The 21,718-nt window shown below is 46.0% G+C and overlaps 1 protein-coding gene across 1 annotated transcript in view; it reads left to right on the plus strand.

Moving 5' to 3' along the window:
• The window catches only part of LOC119431438 (uncharacterized), a 145,751-nt gene that overhangs the window by 26,120 nt on the left and 97,913 nt on the right, over nucleotides 1–21,718 (plus strand). The window lies entirely within an intron of this gene.

A 21,718-nucleotide genomic window follows, 5' to 3' on the forward strand; every position in this document is an offset into this window, starting at 1 on the left:
CACCTAGTTTTCTTCCGTCCTCGACAGCGCTTCCCTTCTCTTGGTATCCATTCTGTAACTCTAATGGTCCAACGGTTATCCATCCTACGGATTACATGAGCTGCCCAGCTCCATTTTCCCCGCTTAATGTCAACTATATAGACTATCGGCTATCCCCGTTTGCTCTCTGATCCACACCGCTCTCTTCCTGTCTCTTAACGTTAGGCCTAAAATTTTTCGTTCCATCGCTCTTTGTGCGGTCCTTAACTTGTTCTAGAGCTTCTTTGATATATATATATATATATAACTTTGACTGGAAAATATTTTAAGGAGCGGTGGTCGGAGCCCCTCAGTCCAGGGCCCCACTGGCCTCTGCCGCCTGCATGACCTGGCTAATTAAGGACTTTTGTCCTGCCAAGTCGGCATGGGCGAGCTGTGCCTCCCACTGCTATATTATATATATTAGCACTGGTAGAATGCAATGAGTGTACACTTTTTTTTTTTTCAGCGACAGTGGTAAGCTCCCAGTCAGGATTTGGCAATGCCTGCAGTATGCACTCCACCCCAATTTTATTCTTCTGTAAATTTCTTTCCCGTGATCCGCGTCCCCTGTGGGTAATTGGCCTAGATGAACGTACTCCTTTACAGACTCTATAGGGTGACTGGCAATCCTGAATTCTTGTTTTCTTGCCAGGCTATTAAATATTATGGTTGTCTTCAGCATTTTAATCTTCAACTCCACTCTTACACTTTCTCGGTTAAGGTCCTCAATAATTTGCTGTAATTCGTCACCATTGTTACTGAATAGGACAATCATATCATAAGAAGCCAACAAACATTGACACAAAGAACAACATAGGGGCAATTACTTGCACACACTAATTGAATTAAAGAAATGATTAATTAATGTAAATGAAAACGGATGGACAATGTCATCTGCAAACCTTACAGACTGTCATCTGCTTGGCCTTACAGACATATTAAACGCCATTGTACACATGCGGCGACATTATTTTGCGGGATCTGAGAGCGAGTTCCAAACTGCGCTCTTGCGCCGTCTGAGAAAACAAGTGCCTGATATTGCGAATTGGCAGGCACACACGCACAAAAAGACGCTTATGCGCACGGACATGCCTCGACAGCAGGCTCTTATTCGTCAGAGGGTCTGAGAACGCAGTTTCGTAGGCGTGTGGTGCGCAAGAGTGCATATGGTAAGGCTGCGAAAGCTTGTCCCTGCCCACATACCATCAAACAAGACAGAGGAATGGGTTTTTCTACTCTGATTAGAGTACCAAATGATTTTATTGTAATAGCTATTATACTGAGGCATGAAGTGCATTCACGCCATCGGCGCCACCCCCCCATTTGCTGTTCCCATAATGACGGCGCATGCGCGAAGGGTTAGGCCCCTGTTTTTTCAAACCATCTTCGATGCACAGTTGTTACTGTTCTCAACCGAGTACAGCTAGTAGCCACCGCGCGACTTGAAGACGCTGTGATTGTCAATAATTGCTCGCTTGTGTCAGTTAGGTGCAGTGACCACTTCTCTCAAAGGGCGGCGCTGCGATTCAACTTCTAGTACGGAGCCTACATGCAAAACAGCGTTGCATGTAGGCTCCCTAACTTTTAGACTCGAGGCGGAGCCTTGAGCGGAGGGACGTTTTAGTATACGGGGGAGAGAGCGAGTCTCTAGAGACCCGGAGATGCGTTTGGCTGCAAAGACGATGCAGCCAAGTGGATGCACCGTGAACCCTCCGCTTGATTGGCTCGCTAGAGCCAAGCCAGCGCTGTGGTTTCCCCTGCTGGCGTGATCATTGGGCGCGCAGACATTGTAGGCAAACCAGAGTTCGCACTCAGCTGCTGCGCGCGTGCACTGGTCTGGGAGCAGAACGGACAGTAAACGGAAAGGTAACCTTGCCCGAAATTTCATTGTGCACTGACGAATGCCGACGGTTTCTTGTCAGGCTCATTGCGCGCAATATGGAGGGGGTGTGACGCCTGCAACGCCACCGTCGGCGCTACTTATGGCACCAGCGTTTTGAGACGCCTGGTAGCTGCCGTAGCACTGTTTTTTTTTTCTATCCAGCAGCAGTTGCCTTGCGTGATATGTCACGCCAACATGTATTACCCGCGTATTTCAGGAACATTGTCGGAGATTGTAAAGCGCAACGCTATACAGTGCAATAGCTGTCAGTGTTACGCCGTTGGGGCAAAACTGACTATTTTAAAGCGTCAGATTTCCTTCTTTTCTTTTCTTTTCTTTTTTTTTTTTTGCAGCTACCTCGTGCACTTTGAATGGACGTCGGCAGATCTGGAAAAATAAAAAATAAAGGACCACCCAAGTGCAGAAGCTAAAGAAGAGAACGTTGGCATACATGGTGGTTTACATGAATAGATAATTAGATTTAGGTGATATCTCTAGCCTGTCTCTGTGTCTGCTTTTTATGTTCATTATTCACTCAGTTAGTACCTTATTCATGTCGTATTTCACGCGCAATTATGGGGACTTCGTCTTCTTTAGAGTCGGCACTGGGTTAAACCTTCTTTTTTTTAAAGTCAAGATGGCCAGGTGGCCGACCCCGGAGTAAGTGCAGCCTACGGTGCCATGTGGTTAATGTTTTACTGTATTGGAGTGAACGACACCCATACCATTCATTCTGTTGCCTCTGTGACTGATTCTTGCTTCGTGTGAGGACCACTGAAGTGGTCTTTCCGACACCATTGCCTCGCGGAAGCCCTGCTTAGTCCAAGCTCACTCGCTCCATTTCTCAAAAGTGTACAGTACGACAGCTTTGCCGCAACGTGTCTATACTTACGGCGGTGCACCCTTTACAGGAGCATAAGGCGATTGGGTTAACCTTTTACTATATTGGCGCTAAATACGCCCGTATCAATAATATTACCTACTGCGCGACTAATTTTAGATTATTGTGGGCACCACCGAAGCCACCTTCCAGAAAGCGTTGCCTCGCGCAAGCCCTGCTTAGTCCGAGCTCACTCGCTCCATTTCTCAAAAGTGTGCCATACGACAGCTTTGCCGCAACCTGTCTATACTTACGGCGGTGCACCCTTTGCAGGAGCATAAGGCAATTTGTTTAACCCTTTTTTGCATGGCGTCCCATATTTGGCACATACCAGTTACCATTTTTTTTTTGCGTGTGTGAGATGCCTAGTTGAGAATGTAATACTTTCAGGGTAATTCTCAAAGTTACGTGCACTTATTATGGGCAAGTGCTGCCATCTCTTGAGTGATACGCAAAACAGAGGTGAAGTAGATTTTTGGGAAGCGACGTCAGACTCGGCGGGGTCAAACACGAGCAATCGGTATTTTTTTCTCTGAATATTTTCACCACAGAAACACAGAAAAAATCTTTTGGCATATTTTATGGTCTCATCAATTCAAGCCCGTTATTAGTTTATTGAATTTCGTCCGCAACTAGGCAGAAAACCGAAATCGGTATGCGCCATATACTGGCTCTCGACAAGCGCCAAGTGTGAAAGAAGCCCGCGAATACACGCAGAATTGCCGCACGGCTGGCCGCACGAGGCACTTTGCGTGTATTCGCGGGCTTCTTTCATGCTCGGAAAAAACACTTTTATCTAGCACGTATTGAGCAACGGAAAGCTGTATCGGTAGTTTCTCATGCCGCTCCACAATTTTATCATTGACACTTTGATAATTAGGGCAGTACTTCTCGAGTTAGATAATTAATTACAATTAGCTAATTAAATCTCAACAACGAAAAAATTCCTGGCGGCTACTCCACTGCACTGGCAACAATACGCACTAGGTTTGCTTCGCGTAACGCCGTTCACCCCTTTTTTTAAATCGTGCTGCGTGATAGCTGGGACACCCTGTATACTGTGGCATGGATTCATTTGGCATTGTGGTTGGCAGCAAGATTTCTGCTCAGTGGATCTTCTGATGTGCCCGTATGGTTTCGCATGAATATACAGCAGGTTGCACAATGAAGTTATCGCTGGTTTTGACAACCATCGCCACAGGTTTCTGGCGCAATCTTTTAGTGTTAAATTCTGCGATGGGAGCAGCAAGTGGCCGAGTCAATATTTTATTGCGGTAGCAATTATGCGGACATTCACGCGCCGGTGCCGTCGTGGTGTCCTGGTATCGAGAGCGCATGCGCGGCCCGCAATTAATAGTGTTCGAAGGAACCCAGAGACGCGCATTGCGTTTAGCTGCATAAACGACGAGCTAAGTTGGTGCACCATCACACTTTCCAACATATTACGATATAGCCTCCTAAGACCCCGTGTAGAATATATTGCACATTGCCTTGATCCGCTTTCTTTTTTTTTTTCAAAATTCACTCGACAGCAATTGGTAAAAATATTTATTCTTCTAATGAAGTATGGTACAGGTGGAACTGTACAGAAGGGGTTTACTCATATTCTGGCCATCCGCGTGCAAGAAATTCGACACTAAGTTGATCTAGACCTCTGTGTTGTCACAGGCGGCGGAAAGCAAGTTTGAATGTTTTTCTAATCCTTCGATATCGTGGGAATATGCAGGATGCTGCAGTAACATGACAATGTACTACACGTAGTTCAACCTTTACATCAGCATTTAGGCAATGAAATGCAGTTTTTACTATAGCAAATAAAAGGGGATGGACACTACTTTCACATACATGGAGATGCAGCTTTTGGCCTCTATCCATGGTATATAAATAAAATTAAAGATATTTTCACATTCACAACATACCAGTAGACAAATAAAAGCAGCTTGAAGACCAATTATATCCCATAGCTACGTTCTCATCTCAGGAGGATATACTGGTGGCCCAAGTAAATTCTGTCAAAATTGAAAAAAATATATGCCAGTGCCACGTATTTGGAAAGAGCCAAGATAATGTTTGCCGTCACTTGGAGCGCGTCTAGTTGCACGGCACTTTTTTCGTATTTCGCGGGTTTTCTTTTCGGCTTGTAAAAAACATTTATGTAGCACGTATTGAGCAACAGAAAGCTGCGTCAGGAATTTTTTTCAGGATGGTCTACAATTTTCTCATCGGCACTTTTGCTCTGAATATATAATTTGAACAGTTGAATAATTATTAATAAATAATCCAATGAGGTGAAATACAAAAACACATAGTCTGACTTGCTCCAAGCGACGGCAAAAAACATTACCTTGATTCTGTCCAGCTATGTGGTACAAATGTAGTTGTTAAATTTTGACGCGATTTACGTGCGACACATGGCTTATATTAACGAGAGGGACCGCTTATCTGTAGCGTTGCAGAGCTCGTCGCAGACGGACCGGTACTAAAAAGGACGAAGCTACGTAACATGTCCGCAATTTCTCGGTGCATTAGAGCCTTCGACATTAAAAGAAATCGTCTAGACTGTGCACATCATGCGCGGAGCCCTACGCTCAGAGCGCGTTAATGAGAATCATGAATAGTTTATGACGCATTCCGGACGTCGAAAATGAGGGTACAGTGTCCGGAAGGCGCCTATAGTTAAATGTTTTGAAGCTGTAAGGTCCCTTTGTACCAACAAAGTGTGTGGTTATGTGTTACACGTCGACATCCGCTCGATTAGTAAGCTTCGCTTAGCGCGATTCACTGATGCGTGCCGCCAGACAGCAATTCATAAAGGACTCCTATGTCGAAGCATTTTAACACGACAGCGTTAAAGGCCCCGTGTCGCAGAAAATCCGCCATCGGCGTGGGAGTGGGCGTGCCGGCGTCGTTGTTGGAAATAACCAGCCCGAACCACCCCGACCGCGCAGGCGTTCCACGTGGCGCATGACGTTAGTGAACAAAATTGAATACTTCAAAGTAAAATCCGTCAGAAAAATCGTAAAATACGACTTTACCACAACCTACAGACGTGATAGCGTCGGATTGTAATTTTGACTATACGAGAAAACATAACTCTCTTATGCCGAAACTCAAACACAAACCCCTTTTTCCAGCATTTCTACAATTCATACAGCAGCGCTTCGCGGTTGCTTCCTTGCAAAATTACCATCTAGATGGCGCTCGCTTCCTCAGCAGCCGCATGCGGAGGCGATGTTGGACCAATAAGAAAGCTGCAGTTGCCGGGAAGCCTGATAAGCAGCCGGAGATCTTTGAATGCTAACGCGTTGCACTCCTAAAGGCGAAGCTTGCGTCCTCCCAATTTTTGCCTGACTCGTTGAAACAACGACGTTTGAACTGCTGGACAGTCGTTTGTGCACAGACATGTTAAGAGAGCCTTGCTCGTTTCGGAAGTGTCACATCTTCACAGACATAACCAGCCCTGGAAACAAGGCACTCGTAGTAGCGAACCGGTTATGAAACACACATCCGTATCATGGCGTTCTCTTCTGCTTCCTGTGCTTTTACCGATAACTGTGATTGTGATAACTGAAGAGTGAATGTTGCAACTGACAGAGCGTGTGCGTTGTTTTTGATTAAGTCAGTGTTGCTGCGTGGTAGCCTAGGCACACTTGAACTGCTAAATGGTAGCTCTCCTTCTGGAATCCGTTGCCGTTGTCAAGTGAGAATATTATCCCCATTCATTCACATATAGAGGTTAGCTTAAAGATTTCATAAAGAAAATTCTATGGACAAATACGAGTCCACGTGAAGCCGCAAAAGCATGGAATGCTGTGCATAAACACCATTTCCTTGGTGCCGCTTCTATATAATTCCTTTATTTCTATCTAAATTATATATGCATGCAGGCAGGAACAAATTATATTGCTAGCCAAGATAACCTCGTTTTGTAAAAGCAACAGCCGCTTTCATTTTAGTTCGTTTGTAGATCGCGGACAGCGCCTCTGGGTGCCCGAAGCTTCCTTACCTGGCAACTTCCATCAACGATCCGCTGATACCCAAAACTATACCCCGCTCACCATAACCGGTGTGTCCATCAAGGCGTCAATTGAGATGGACGTCGCTGTGCCGTGACGCTGTATCACCCTGTTTAGAAGGACGGCCAAAACTTGTTAAGCACGGTAACGCGCGGTCACTCTAATTACGCCCGATTTGGACGTCTGGAATGTGTGTTGGGTAAACCGAACGGCGCACGGAAAGTGGTAAGGGGGTTTGGCGGGAAGCGGATCAACTTTTCGCAGGAATGAGGGCGCGTGTTTGCATAATGAGATACGTCGATAACGCAGGGAACCACCACGCGACCCGAGCATGTAACGCCGGCCTTTAACGAATCCGCTCCCCTCTCCGTCTTACTCTCTCAAAACGGCCAGCGACAGCGTTCTCCTGATCGACCTCATAGAGTAGCCTTCTGCGGTACATGCTGAGGCATTTCGTGACGACCTCGATAAAGCGAGACGCCTTTATGTAACAGGCTTAGCTGGCGGCGATGATAAGCGAGCCTTTTATATTATCCGCACGTGTAATCGATCTCGCATTAAAGCGCAGTGTGCTGGAAGGTATTGAGGCCGCAATGAATTGGTTCTTCGTAGTGTTGTGTCGGCAGTATGCGTGGTTACTGCGGTTGCGGTGCCATTAAGCGTGCCACTACGACAGGTGGCGTGCGGGAGCAGCCGAAGTCGAGTCAGCGGCCGTATAGTTATACCAGTATAGCTCGTCACGGAACGCAGGTACTGTACCTAAAAATGGAATTTGGTGCCGCGGACTCAGCTTAAATGGGAACTCGAAGGGCCAGAAAAAAGTTTTGAGTTTATTGAAAAATTATTTTGAGTATATTGAAAAAGACGACGAAGTGTTTCTCCTGTGGAACGCTGCTCTTTCTGTCTCCTGAGTTTTTGTGGTTTTTCGTGTAATCCGGGGAACATCGCTCTCCTGCGGGCGGCGATGGATCCCGACCCCGTTGTACGTAGTCCGGACATGGCATTGCCTTCGACGTCGGCCTCAAGGAAGCGGAACAGCCGAGATGATGACACCGCCAGTGACAGCACTGAACTGTATACGGCGAGTAGCGATGACAGCGAGGACGGCTTTGTCCCTATGGCGAAACGCAAGGCGAAGAGGAGAATCCTCGGTGGGTCTTCGCCGGGAAGTACGTCAACCGTGAAGGCCTCCTGTGGTCCGCCGCGCCACACAATATTGTTTGTTCCCGTTGATCCTTCGGCCAACCTGAGGAGCATCAATAGGCAAGTCATCTCGGTACGTCTTGAAGCTCTCGTGCCGAATCAGATAATCGACATTCGAGTTAATCCCCGTAAGAATGTCCTGGCCATAGACGTCGAGCAACCAGCCGCTTTGCATACCTTGCAAACTGTCACGGAGCTTGGCGACATCAGAGTTCGTACTTATATCCCGCAGGACAGAGGCATGACAACGGGCGTCATATATGATATCGACGTCTCTATACCGAATGCTGACCTTCCTGTCCTGGTCAAGCCAGCTGCTGACACTACGGACATACTGCAAGTTAGCCGAATAGGCAACTCCCGTTGCGTCAAGGTGATCTTCAAAGGCGACTGCCTTCCTTCACATGTAAAGGTTGGTCATTTTCGCCATGTCGTTCGAGCATATATCCCGAGACCTCTTCAATGTCACAAGTGCTTGAGAATGGGCCACGTGAGTGGGGTATGTAACAACAAGACAACTTGCCCGCGTTGCGCCGAACCCCACACAGCAGAGTCTTGCAAAGCGAGTACCCTGAAATGCAGAAACTGCAATGGAGATCATGATGCGTCATCAAATGACTGTCCACTAATCAAGAAGGAGAAGAGAATCTTGAGGCAAATGGTGAAGGACGGCTCGTCGCGAAAGGAAGCGATAACGACTGTTAAAAGACGACGTTCCCGTCGACGGCGCACTTCCAAGAAAGAAAAAAGTACTGTTTTGCCCCCAGAGCGCTCCTTCACGCCACCGCCACCGCCGCCACCGCCAAGCACCCTACACCTACATGGTCAGAAGAATACCGAAGCTCAGCAAAAATCTGAAGCTGCTTGGCCTGCTCTACCCCAGGCACACTTCTCAGAGGATCGACAGCATCGACTACCGCCGAGCGCTAATTCGGCAGCAGATACTCAAGCTGCCCAAGATGTCCAAGTCGTTGCTGTTCTGAGGTCCCTGGTGAGTGTTATCCGCTCCCTTCTGAATACCATGCAAACACCATCCGCTAAATGCGCACTGCAAGTCCTGGACTCCCTTGAACCAGTACTTGCAGGTCTACAGTAACAAGATGGCTTGCCATCCACAACCACTGCGGCCTTTCCGGGAACAAGTCAAGTGCGCTTCCATACTTCAATGGAATGCCAGAGGGCTGCAGTCACGGATGTCAGAATTTCGGCACTATGTTTTTGAGAACAAGTTCCCGATTATCATCATTTGTGAGCCCCATTTTTCAAGAACAATTCGACTGTCGGGTTACGAGTCATTCGTTTCTTCATCATGTGTTGAACGAAGTCAAGTTGTTGTGTATATTCGCAAGGAGCTCACATATGTTCAACAAAAAGTGCAGCCTCACGACGACAATCATTACGTATGTCTCCGTGTCAAAAAGAAGAAGGTTTCCTTCACACTAATAGGCGCCTACCTATCACCATCACGTCGGCTTGATCGACAGAGACTAAACGACATACTCATGAAAACTCCAGGTCCTTGGATAATCATGGGTGACTTTAACGCCCATCATCCACTTTGGGGAAGCTTCAGGACTAATCAACGAGGCGCGAGTCTAGTTGATCTCGCTGCCGAGCACGGACTGAGAGTTTTGAACGATGGCAGTCCGACTTATCTCCGAGGGGCGACTTACAGTAGCTGTTTGGACTTGACATTAGTGTCTCATAGTATACATTCTAAAGTTCAATGGTTCACAGACATTGAAACTCATGGCAGTGACCATATGCCTACCTACATTAATGTCAGAGGCTTTGACAGTTCTAGTTCGCCTATGCTGTCAAGACAGACTGACTGGCAAGCATACCGACTTTCGATCGAGGACAAGTGCAGACAGGAACATCCCGAGGCCCTTGAAGACATTATCATACAAGCGCTGCAGGCTTCTACGCGGACGTATACACCATCGACAAGACGCACAGATTTCGACCAAGAACTGGAGAGGCTTCGTGCGATCCGCCGGCGGGCCGAGAGACGATATAGGCGTACTAAGTCTATTTATGACTTGAGGGAAGCCCGACGCATTCAGAAGAAAATTCAGCGTGAGATGAACAAACTCCAGGATCGACGATGGAAGAGCTTCTGCGATTCCCTGGATCCTCGCAAGCCGTTATCCCCCGTGTGGAGAACTCTTCAGGGTCTTCGATCACTTCCACAGCAACGTCGTCCCTTCACAGCACTCGCTCTACATCAAAGTCGACCAGAGCTTGAAGTCGCTGGTGATTTTTGTGCAAAGGTTACTGGTGACATCGTTCCACTGATGGACCTCTCGCTACATGACGTCCCTCTCGCGAGAGATCAAAGTATGGAAGTGCCTTTTACTATGGAAGAAATGCAAGCGGCTTTGGCTATGTGCAGGCGGTCGTCATCACCCGGTCCCGATGGGGTGACCTACGCTGCCTTAAGACACTTGGGTTCAACAGCGCAACGCTGTTTGCTGGATATCTTCAATAAGTCTTGGCATGACGGCATAGTCCTCGACGAGTGGAAGTGCAGCCGATTGGTGCCTCTATTGAAGCCTGGAAAGTCTCCGCTGGACCTTACATCGTACCGACCGATTGCACTCGCGAGTTGCATCGGTAAGGTCATGGAGAGGATGTTGCTGACACGTCTGGAGTGGTACCTTGAATACTATAACATCTACCCTGATGCTATGGCTGGTTTTCGACGTGGACGGTCTTCAATAGACAACGTCATTGATCTTGTGACCTCCGTGCAGCAACAAAAAGCTATGAAGCGTCTCTCTGTGGCACTCTTCTTAGACGTAAAAGGTGCCTACGACAACGTAACCCACGAAGTCATTCTCCAAGCTCTTGAGGCTGCAGAACTTGGAGGCCACGTTTTTCGATGGATTAGGAGCTATCTCTCAAGGAGATCAGTGTTTGTTCTTACAGAAGATGGCCCGACAAATAGATATATTTCCAGTCGTGGTGTCCCACAAGGCGGAGTGTTGAGTCCGACTCTTTTCAACCTCGTTCTAGTGGGGCTTACCGAAACGCTACCGCAGACCGCCAATGTCTCGCTCTACGCAGATGATATTTGCATCTGGGCGTCCGGCGTGACACGGCCACAAGTGCGCGCTAGAATACAGAAAGCAGCAACCCTGACAGTGGCATACCTTCTCCGACAAGGTCTGACAATATCTACGGAAAAATGTGCACTAGTGGCATTTACACGAAAACCGATGTATTTCTACCCGGTGCGCATCGAGGGCCACTCAATTGCATATAAGAAAACTCACAGGTTTTTAGGCGTTATTGTGGATCGAGACCTCACCTGGAGTCCCCATGTCTCATACATGAAGAAAAAACTCATTTGTATTGAGAATATGTTTAAGTTCATAGCTGGAAAATCGTGGGGACCATCCGTGCGCTCTATGTTACAGCTATACACGGCACTATTTCTCGGATTTCTTCGCTACAGTCTTCCAGTCTTGTCGAACACATGCAAGACTAATCTCCTTGCACTACAGAGCGTACAAGCCCAAGCACTTCGGACATGTCTTGGCCTCCCGAGATGTTCTTCGACAGCTGCGACGATTGTCATTGCACAGGAGCATCCGATCACCACCCATATCGTCGCAGAGACGCTAAGAGCGCACATTCGACACCTTTCACGACTACCATCCCACCATTTAGCCAGTTTGCCAGCGCGACGACCACAGGCTACATACTGTAGTATTGTGACGAGGCAACACGAGTCGATACCTTCTGGCTTCAAGCCTGCAAAACGCCCAACATCGGCATTGTGGTGTCTGCGGCAAATTCGCGTGTGCCTCTCAGTTCCTGGGATTGCTAAGAAATCAGACCTGTCACCCTTAGCCCTGAAGCAGTTGTCCCTGCTTTGCCTACACGAGTCTTATCTTGACCGAATACATATTTACACGGACGGTTCTACTAATTCCAACAGTTCAACCGGAGCAGTGGTTGTTCCATCGGACGCCGTCTATTTGCAATTTAAGTATTCTCACAACACCACGTCGACAGCAGCAGAACTTGCGGCTCTTCAAGGTGCAATCCAATACGTGCTCCAGCAACCGCCAAATCGCTGGACCATTTTCTGCGATTCGAAAGCAGCCCTACAAACTCTGCAGTTGGCCCTACGTCACGAGTTACACGAACAGCTAGTGTACGAAATAAGACAAGCTCATCACCACGCGATTGGGAAAGGACACGACATCGTATTTCAGTGGTTGCCGAGCCACTGCGGAATTGTTGGCAACGACAGCGCCGATGAAGCTGCTCGCTCGGCTCATCAAAAACATCAGCGAGTGCCTATACCACTCTCAAGAACGGACGCTGCGCGGCAACTTCAATCACTTGCTCGCCACATCACACTTCAAAGATGGAATTCACCAGGTTTCAGCAACTCACGCTTGCATTCTCTCGACCCTGAATTGCGACTTCGCCTGCCACCTGGACTCTCCCGTGGAGAAGCAACTTTACTGTGTCGCGTGTGGTTGGGCGTCACATTTACAAATTCCTATTCATTCCTAATAGGAATGGCTAACAGTGCGGCATGCAATTTGTGCGGCTGCGATGAGACGCTAGAGCACCTTCTGTGTCATTGCCCAGCTTTTGACGCTCAGCGACGGATACTTCAAACTCAACTCAGCATATTAGATAGCAGAGTGCTGTCAGAGGAAAAGATTCTGGGACCATGGCCTACGCATTCCTGCATGCGAAAGGCCACAAAAGCTCTTCTTCAGTTCTTGAAGGAGACTGGACTGTATGAGCGCTTGTGACAGTGGATCTTCCTCTGCGACTGACTGTGTGAATAACTGACTATTTATGTGTTTTTTCTTTTTTTTTCGTATTCTCGCTCCTTATCTATTCTTCCCCTTTCCCTCTCCCCAAGCGTAGGGTAGCCAACCGGGCACGTCCTTGGTTAACCTCCCTACCTTTCCCTTCTCGTTTCTCTCTCTCTCTCTTTTTGAGTTTATTGGGGTTTATCAGGACTCTCCTTAAGGCCAAGGGAACAAAAATTAAGAACAAAATTGTTTGAAAAGCGCCAAGTGCTGTGATGTTCATTCTGTGATGTAGTTTGTACTGTGATGAAATACGTTATTGTGCTCTGCTTTCAATATCGTCTTGCATCTTTTGTGCAAGGTATGGGTTCACGCGCTAAAGGCTTCGCCGAAATTCCACACAGGCATTGCGTTAGAATTGGCGCTGCAGACTATAATAATAATTATTATTATTAGTGTTAACTACAAGTCCACCATCTGGTCTGAAACAGTAAAGCACGTTGAAGCAGTAATGTCTATGCCATGATTGTCTCTGTAATCATGGTCTTCGTCGCGAACCTCTGCGATATTATTTTCAATGCTCTCCTCAGAGCAGGTAACAGGGGCATCACCTAAAGTCTCGTATTCCTGCGGAGTTTACGAAGCAGCAGTGACAGCCTGACTGTAATGTTTTTCCGTCTCGATAGTGCCGTCTTTCTCCCGAGCAACCACTTGCCCAGCCAAGCCATTCAATGTGGAAACAGCGTTGAAATTTCGACACCTTAATTTGCCCTAAGTTGCCTGCAATTACTCGACGGAATTACTTTCTTGGCTATTTAATGTACCCATTTAACAAGGTTGTCGTACTTTTCCTGTTTCATATTCTGTATAACGGCCGATCAAGTAGATGGTTGTTTTGTTTCCTGTTTCGTTTCACCGAAGTTTTTTTTTTCTAAAGGAGCAGTCCATTAAACCGAAATTTTGGAAACGTTGGGTCTAATGGGGGGGCGGGGGTAACTAAAACTTATGCCTTTGTTCCGGTCATCTTCAATTTTAATTTAACCGAGATTCGTTTATCCGGAGTCCTCTTTATGTGCTAAGGTTGCGTATTTTAGTTATGCATCTTACGTATCTGAACGTGAAAGTTACTTATCTTAACGCTACTACTCAATATTTATCTCAACACTTCCTTTTTAACGAACATAATTTCTCAAACCTGTAAGAAAACCGGTCCTTTTAGATGGCCTTTACCTGCTTTCGGAACGCGTACTCACTTAAAAAAGTGCGCGCTTCTCGTAAAGGCGTCACGTGTCAGCGAAATTTTAATTTTGCGCCATAGTCATGAGCATTCGCATCGGTCAGTACCAGTCAATGCTTCAATCATTTCACTCAACGGTAATTGAGAATTACCGGGCGTGATTAAACAAGGAGATTTTCGGTTGTTCATGGTTAAACAAAACTTCTTGTGAGTCTTGTAATGAGGCTTGCAATGTGGACATGCCATGTACATGGCAGTCATTGCAGATGTCAGGCGAGATTAGTGGCACAGATTTCAGGTTTGTATGTTCGCGCAAAATTTTGGTAAAGCCTTCATTTTAAAGAGCCAATAACTCATGATAAGCGAAGCGTGATGGTATTGAATGGGGAATGTAAATAATATGTTCAAAAGAACGAATTATGAAAATCAAGCACCAACTGCTACAAATTTAGACGACAGTTACACCAAAGAAAATGCAGTGCTGAATGTCCCTTTCATCCCGAATACTGAGCAGTTAAGGCACGCGATCCATGCAATGCTGTACAAAAAAAAGATATTAAAATAAACTCACAAAAATAGACACTGCGTTTAATGTCAAAAGCAGCGTAACAGATCTTGCGCGGTACTGTGGATTTCTTTTCAATAATTATAAAGCGTCATTACAAGAAAAATTCGAGAAAATTTGGCACAGTTTCTATGAAAAGCAACGTTTCGAAACTGCTAAAAATTCTAAAGGAAACACCAAAACAATAGCGCAAGAAAATCGCTTCGGCTGCTCGTGGAATGCCATCGTCTGCACTTCGAAACAATGGCGTGTACTGTCTCATTATTTTGAGGAAACGAGAACACACACACACACAAGATAATGATGTTCTCGTCTAGAGGGCTGATGAAAAAGCACCAGTGGTTGAAAACGTGATATCCCGTTTTCTTATTCCATGTCTTTTCACGCATCCTTTAAGCAGACAGTGGAAGCAGCTTGTTAGAACTAAAGCAAATTTAAATGTCAGTTTGAGTAAAATAATCGCACAAAAGCAAGAGCAGTCAACGCACACGAATCATTCATTACAGATCGAGAGACACAAAATTAATAGGCCTCAGCGATAACCATGTCGACATTTAGTGTCCTCAAAAGACTATATGGATAGGAGGTCCCCATGACAGTTGTTACTTCGCGACCTCGTCCTGTAACACTTACGTGCAGTGACATTTTTATATTTATGACGTCACAGTGAACTTTTTCATTAAGATGTGTACATAAAAGAAGTATTCTAAAACCGACGTTTTTCAGGTGGGAAGACGACGACGAGTAGCAGAAAAGCTTAGAAGGAATCTCGGAACAAATTATTATAAACAATATTTTCTCCATCGTATAAAAAACCGCAATTGTCTTCGGAAGCGCCTAATTTTACCTCCTTGTCACGACGACAGGCTGATAATTCGGAAAGTCTGGCATTACGCATGATCGCATTAGTATCCTACAGTTTGCATCCCACGGTTAGGATAACATATACACTTCGCTGCCGGGCTTATATCCGTCACTGCTAGTGGCTGCCACCCTCTCTCCTCCTCTTGTACCTTTTCCACTTGTGTAGGGTAGCAATCCTAACAGGCGTATAGTTGAAATTCACTACCTTTTCGTCTGCTTGTCCCTATTCTCTTTTTGCTTTTCTGCTAACGCAGCACACCCAATTTTGACTTCAAAATGCCATGTCGAAGACGCCTGACTGCATGCGGCGCGTGTGTTTGTGAGTGCGTTTTCGTATGTGAGTGAGTATCTTAGCGAATGCCCCGGTGCGCCTATGCACACATCTATTCCATCTCCCTTGTCGTTTGGTTGCGTTTGTTGAGTCTATGCACACGTTTACCTTCTGCGCCTTTAGGCATTCGGGCACCGTGCCGCTCCCGGTGGCAGTTGGTAATTGGCACCCGACATTCTAATTTGTGTTTTTCCCTCCAAATAATAATAGGAACAACGTTAACGTGTATTGAAGATGTGATCATTCTATTCGAATGCAAAAAAAAAAAAGGTACGAGACAACTGACGTCCCGTGCCATCATTATTCCAATCCATGTCGTTACATTCTGCTCAGTCATGAAACATTCGCTTTTAGTTTAAGGTTGCTGTTGTAGTCGTTGTTGTCGTTGGATTACATGCAGGCGAATGAAAACATAGTTCCCAATTAGGCGGTCTATGGCAGGAAGTGTACCCTAGCAGTTATATTGAGCGTACACACGTTGGGAACGTGTACACACGCATGGTGCATACGTTGTGCTTATCTTTTACCCAGGGCAAGTGCCCACGCATTTGGTTCTGTTCGTGTGTTCGGCTCAGTCATGAGAGGCAGGGGTATAAATTGATCAATCGCTGTACAGTGAAAGCGACTGGAAAGCGAACGCATTTGCCAACAAGCTTTTATCGATCGTGGAAGAGTCACTAGATCTGCATCGCACGTACCAGATGTGCTAAAAGATTATGTGGAGGTACGCGAAGCGAGAATGTCAGTTTCGCATGTTGATGATCGTTACGCGCAAAAGCGCTATAGGAACGGAGTAAAATTGACGTTATCGATCTTTCTTTTCCGGCGCAGGCCTTTTCTCGGGAATTAATAATGCAGCAGTGGCGTTCTGTAGAGACCGCTCTTTATAGTTTTACTATTTCTCTCCAGCTGTACAAAACATTTAGGATAGTTTTTCACGTTACGGCAGGGACAGGGTTGGATGTACTGCTTGAAATCTGCTGTGCGTTGCTTCGTTATAGTATGATTACAATGTCTTTGGGGGCCTTTACGGAAAATCACTCTGAAAACTGATTGACTTCGAACTTTATTAAATAATTTAAATTATTTATTGCCTCATTATTATTATTAATTAAACACATTTAGAGACATCGGCATCCAGGACAATGCAGGCCAGTCTTTCGTTCTTGCGTAGCTTAAAGTCAATTGATTAAATGTGAGATATTAGGTGCCAGATTCACGGAATAATTACGAGGCACGCCGTAGTGGTAAACTCTGGAAAAATTTTGACCACCTGGGGTTTCCTAACGCAAGCCCAATGCACGGTGTACGAGCATTTGTGCATTCCGTCCCCATCAGAATGCGGCTGCCGCGGCGGGGATCGACCCCGCGACCCCGAACTCAGCAGCGCGAGGCCATAGCCACTCATGTATACCGTGGCAGGTCATCTCTCTAAACCAGTAGCATAGCTGAACATTCAAAACGATCTGCCCGAGTGGCTGAGTGGCTGCGACCTTCGCTGGGTTGCCCGTAATAACGGATAGGATAATGACTCGACATGATAAGATCGGCTCATCGTACAGTACGGCATCACCGCGTGCTTGTTATAATGGAATCTCGTCGTGCAGTATTTCAGACGCGCGAGTTCTGTCGTTATGTTTTGGTTAATCGCTATAAAAAACAAAGAAAAAAAAAAGAAAGCCCCAGCACAGCCTAACTCAGTGAATGTAAATATTTGACGAGTAAGTATTAGATTTAAATCAGAAGAGCGAAATTAGGCAACACTGGAAATGACGAGAAGCGGAAATTAGATTGTTCCCGTCATACTAAAGGGTGCAAGGGGCTTGGCTTAAAACCTTGTGCTTGACAGTGCGTATTATATATATATATATATATATATATATATATATATATATATATATATATCATCAGCCTTTTTATGTCCACTGCAAGACGAAGGCCTTCCCTGGACTCTCCAATTGCCCCTGTCTTGCGCTAGCTGATCCCAACTTGCGCCTGCAAATTTCCCAACTTCATCACCTGACCTAGTTTATTGCCGCCCTCGACCGCGCTTCCTTTCTCTTGGTACCCATTCTGTAACTGTAATGGCCCACCATTATCCATCCTACGCATTACATGGCCTGCCCAGCTCAATTTTTTTCTGTCTTAACGTCTATTAGGATATCGGCTATCCCCGTTTGTTATCTGATCCACACCGGTCTCTCTCTCTCTCGTTCTCTCGATATATATATATATATATATATATATATATATATATATATACAGTGTGTCCCAGCTGTCCCGCAGCACGATTTAAAAAAAAGAGGAACGGCGTTACGCGAAGCAAACCTAGTGCGTATTGTTTCCAGTAGAGTGGAGTAGCCGCCAGTAATTTTTTCGTTACTGAGAATTAATTGGCTAATTGTAATGATTTATCTAAATCGAGAAGTAGTGTCCTAATTATCAAAGTGTCAATAAGAAAATTGTAGAGCAACATGAAAAACTGTCGATACAGCTTTCTGTTGCTCAATACGTGCTACATAAATGTGTTTTTCCGAGTGTGAAAGGAGCCCACGAATACACGCAGAATTGCCGCGCGGCTGGTCGCTCGAGGCATTTTGCAGGCCCGTCCGCCATTTCTCCCGCTCCGAAGAACAAAGTCAGACTCTCGCGCGCGCCTTGAGCACGCCGCACGATCAACCTATTATCGAATCAAAAGTCCGCGGAGTCTGGCTTCATCAGTCCAGAATGCCATACAAGCACTTCAGCAATGCCTGAAGGTGACACACTTGAATACCCGTAGGTAGACACGCTTGCCTGAAGGGTATAGCAAACTGCAGAAAGCCAAGCCAACTTCCCCGCATTTCCTTGCCCCCGTCTCTCTCTGTCACATCTCAATAGCGTTGTCGCTTCTCTCCATACTTAAATTGCACGAGCTTTAGCCTTAACGGGACGGTTTAAGAGACCGCTTACAGTGTCCTTGTACATCGTCCCACCTGTACTCAGTACTCACTCTCTCGCTCTTTTCCTCTTTCAATTCACCCTTTCTCTTACCCCTAGTGTAGGGTAGCAAACCGTACGCTCGTCTGGTTCACCTCGCTGCCTTTCCTCTCCTTGCCCTCTCTCTCTCTTTAGGCTTAACAATGTGTCAGAGCATTACTGAGGTATAGAGATTACACCGAAGCACGCTCCCGGAGAAGCAGGCTCAAATAATTAAACCAATGCACGCAACTTCGCGTGTACTGTCTCCTGCGTTGGTTCGTTCCTTCATAAGCTATATTGCTGGTGTTTTTCTCTGTTGACCATAAAGCGAAGACCGCAGTCCAAACAAAGGGCCTACATTTTGCATGCGGAGGAGCAACACGATCTTTGGTGATCTTTGATACTGGTGGGACCTATATCGATGAGATACGATCGTCGTGTCCTTGGAGCTGCCTTTAATAGGAGAATAGAACAGGTTCCATAAACGAGCAGGTAGTATCAATAACTCTCCATATTATTTCAGTCCTGCGCCTTCCTCCATCCTCGATGCAGCAAAAGATGGAGAAAAACAATTGTGTGCTTTGTTGCAGGGCTGACGTTGTGGATGTTTTCCGATGTTCCGAAACTTATTACGTAAATCATGGAACTCAAGGAAAATCATTATGATAACATTCCCGAAGTGCACAACTTGAGAAAGAAAGAAGGACAAGGCATTTCGAAAAGTGGTCAGTGTAAGTTTTCTTTTGTAGAAAGTATAAACATACAAGAACGTTCCTGCCCAATATCACGTTTGAGGAAAGAAATAATTGGCACCATTTCCACTAATATAACTGAACCCTTCGTTGAAAGCATGTATCCTGGGCCACGGTCATAGAATAATTCTGAAGGCGAATCGTCCACTTGCTTTGTCGCGATTGGTGCGGATCGCGAGGAAGAGTGAGCGGTTCGCTTTCCGAACCATTGAAATAGTGCGCCCATGTTTGTTACATTTCAGGTTTATGTTGTTAATTTTTTGTACAAAAAAGGCTATTAGCTGAGTTGATGGATACTATTGCCTCCGACTTCATGTGTTGTAATGATCCTCGTAAACCGCTACTGAATAACGCCATTCCGCGCACTAGCGTGACACACGGCATTGTATTGCAATACCAGGTGGCACCCCCAGCACTTCGCGCCATGCCGCCACGTTTAAAAACTACGCTCGCATACTATCTAGGCTCGGTGATAAAAATTGGGGCAGGGAGATTTAGAAAATTGACGTCCTGAAAACTTGAATGCGAGCTAATTTGCATTTCTTACGTAAGGAAAAGTGTGAAGTTTCACAATAGAAATTGTGGCCTATGAATTGTTTCTAAAGCAAGTATGTAACTAACGCTCTTGACGCTTTGCCACTATTTCACCCATAATATGCTCCTTATTCTCTCAAGATGTCAGTTTTGTTGAACGTTCAGTTCTTTCAGGATATCGGGAAAACATCGTACGTGGTTCATGAAATGCACTTTTAACGCTCTTAGAATACTTGTAAAGTAATTTTCAGTAAAGGTTGTAATCATCCCGCCCAGCTAGTTTGATACCACCCACATAACTTTGATGGCACATATCACCCCAAAACATTCTTTCCAATCCCACGCAAGTTCTCGATTCCTAACGTTCTTCATCAATACGCTGAATCTCAGTTGTCACGTGTTAAGCCGATACTGCGAGTTGAAAAAACCAAAAAAAAAAAAAACGAAAAAAAAAACGAGCGGTATGATTTGACAGAGAGTTTTAAGTGCGAAACCACGGTTTTACCTGCTTATTTCGCGCTAATAACAACGAACCCAGCAGGACGATAAGTCTAAGCGTAGCAAAGTGTAGGCACCACCTTCCTCGTGACGACACACTCCGTGACCGGCCCCGCCCTCGCTTTCCGCTGGGGGGCGCTGCGATCGAAGAGCGGCGCGGACTCTCACTTCGACTCTGCGCGCCGGCGCGCGAACAGCTCCGGCCGAGAACCTTGTGCTTCCCCGATCGAACAGCGCGCTTGCTTTCGGCTTGTGTCTCTTCAGGAAACTTTCTAGCATCGCGTATATCTCCGCAGTCCGGAATAACCGTCTTGCTGCACGCCGGTGTTGTGAATCGCCGAAATGGCTACGGAATCTCGGTTCAATCAAGGTGTTTGTTATCGCAGTGTCGCTTTTATCGCATGCACTTGGATTTGGAACTTACCCGGAATCATTGGCCAAGCAGACTACGGTAAGGTTGAGGAAACTTATTTGTACTCTAAAAGGGCTTTGTCAGGAGCTAATATTTTACGACATGGTCTGATGCTTATGTTGCGCTGCTGTAAAATTACCCAGACGTGGGCAGTAACATGCGAACACAAAACGTACGCAACTTACAAGAAGTTGCGCGAGGTTGTTGTACGTTTCGTGTTTAGGCGTCGGTGTCCCCGTGTTCGAAAACTGAACCGTGCTACCTTCAGCGTCAGTTTAGTAGCACTAGCTCCTTGCAGAAAATGGTGCATGCGGCCCGCAAACGTTCTTTGTTCTAATATACTAAGAAATGTGGGTCCTTTAATTGATAAGCTCAGTAACTATTCCGATGATTGTTTTTCGTTATCTCCACTGTAGACGCATAAATATTGGCACTCGTGTTCAAACAAATGCTAGTCAATTGGAACAGTTATACGCAAGGAAGGTAACGTCAGCTACCTTTATGTGATGCTGATGAGCGACATAGTTAAGGCAGAAAGTGGGGCTAGTTGGTAACGAGCACAATAAGACACGATTACTAGCGTAAAAAAACAGGGACTAAAGAAAGAACATGGGAAACGCGTTCTTTCTTTAGTCCCTGCCTTTTTACGCTAGTAATCATGTCGTATTATGTTGTTGAGCGTGCCGTCAACTCATTAGGCATATGCGATTGCAAATCATGCAGCTAGAACGATGCTTTCGAATTTTACAAAATAGTTGAGTTGAAGAAAGGTAAATTG

The sequence above is a fragment of the Dermacentor silvarum genome, chromosome 10, assembly GCF_013339745.2.
Source record: "Dermacentor silvarum isolate Dsil-2018 chromosome 10, BIME_Dsil_1.4, whole genome shotgun sequence".
NCBI classification, from domain to species: Eukaryota; Metazoa; Arthropoda; class Arachnida; order Ixodida; family Ixodidae; genus Dermacentor; species Dermacentor silvarum.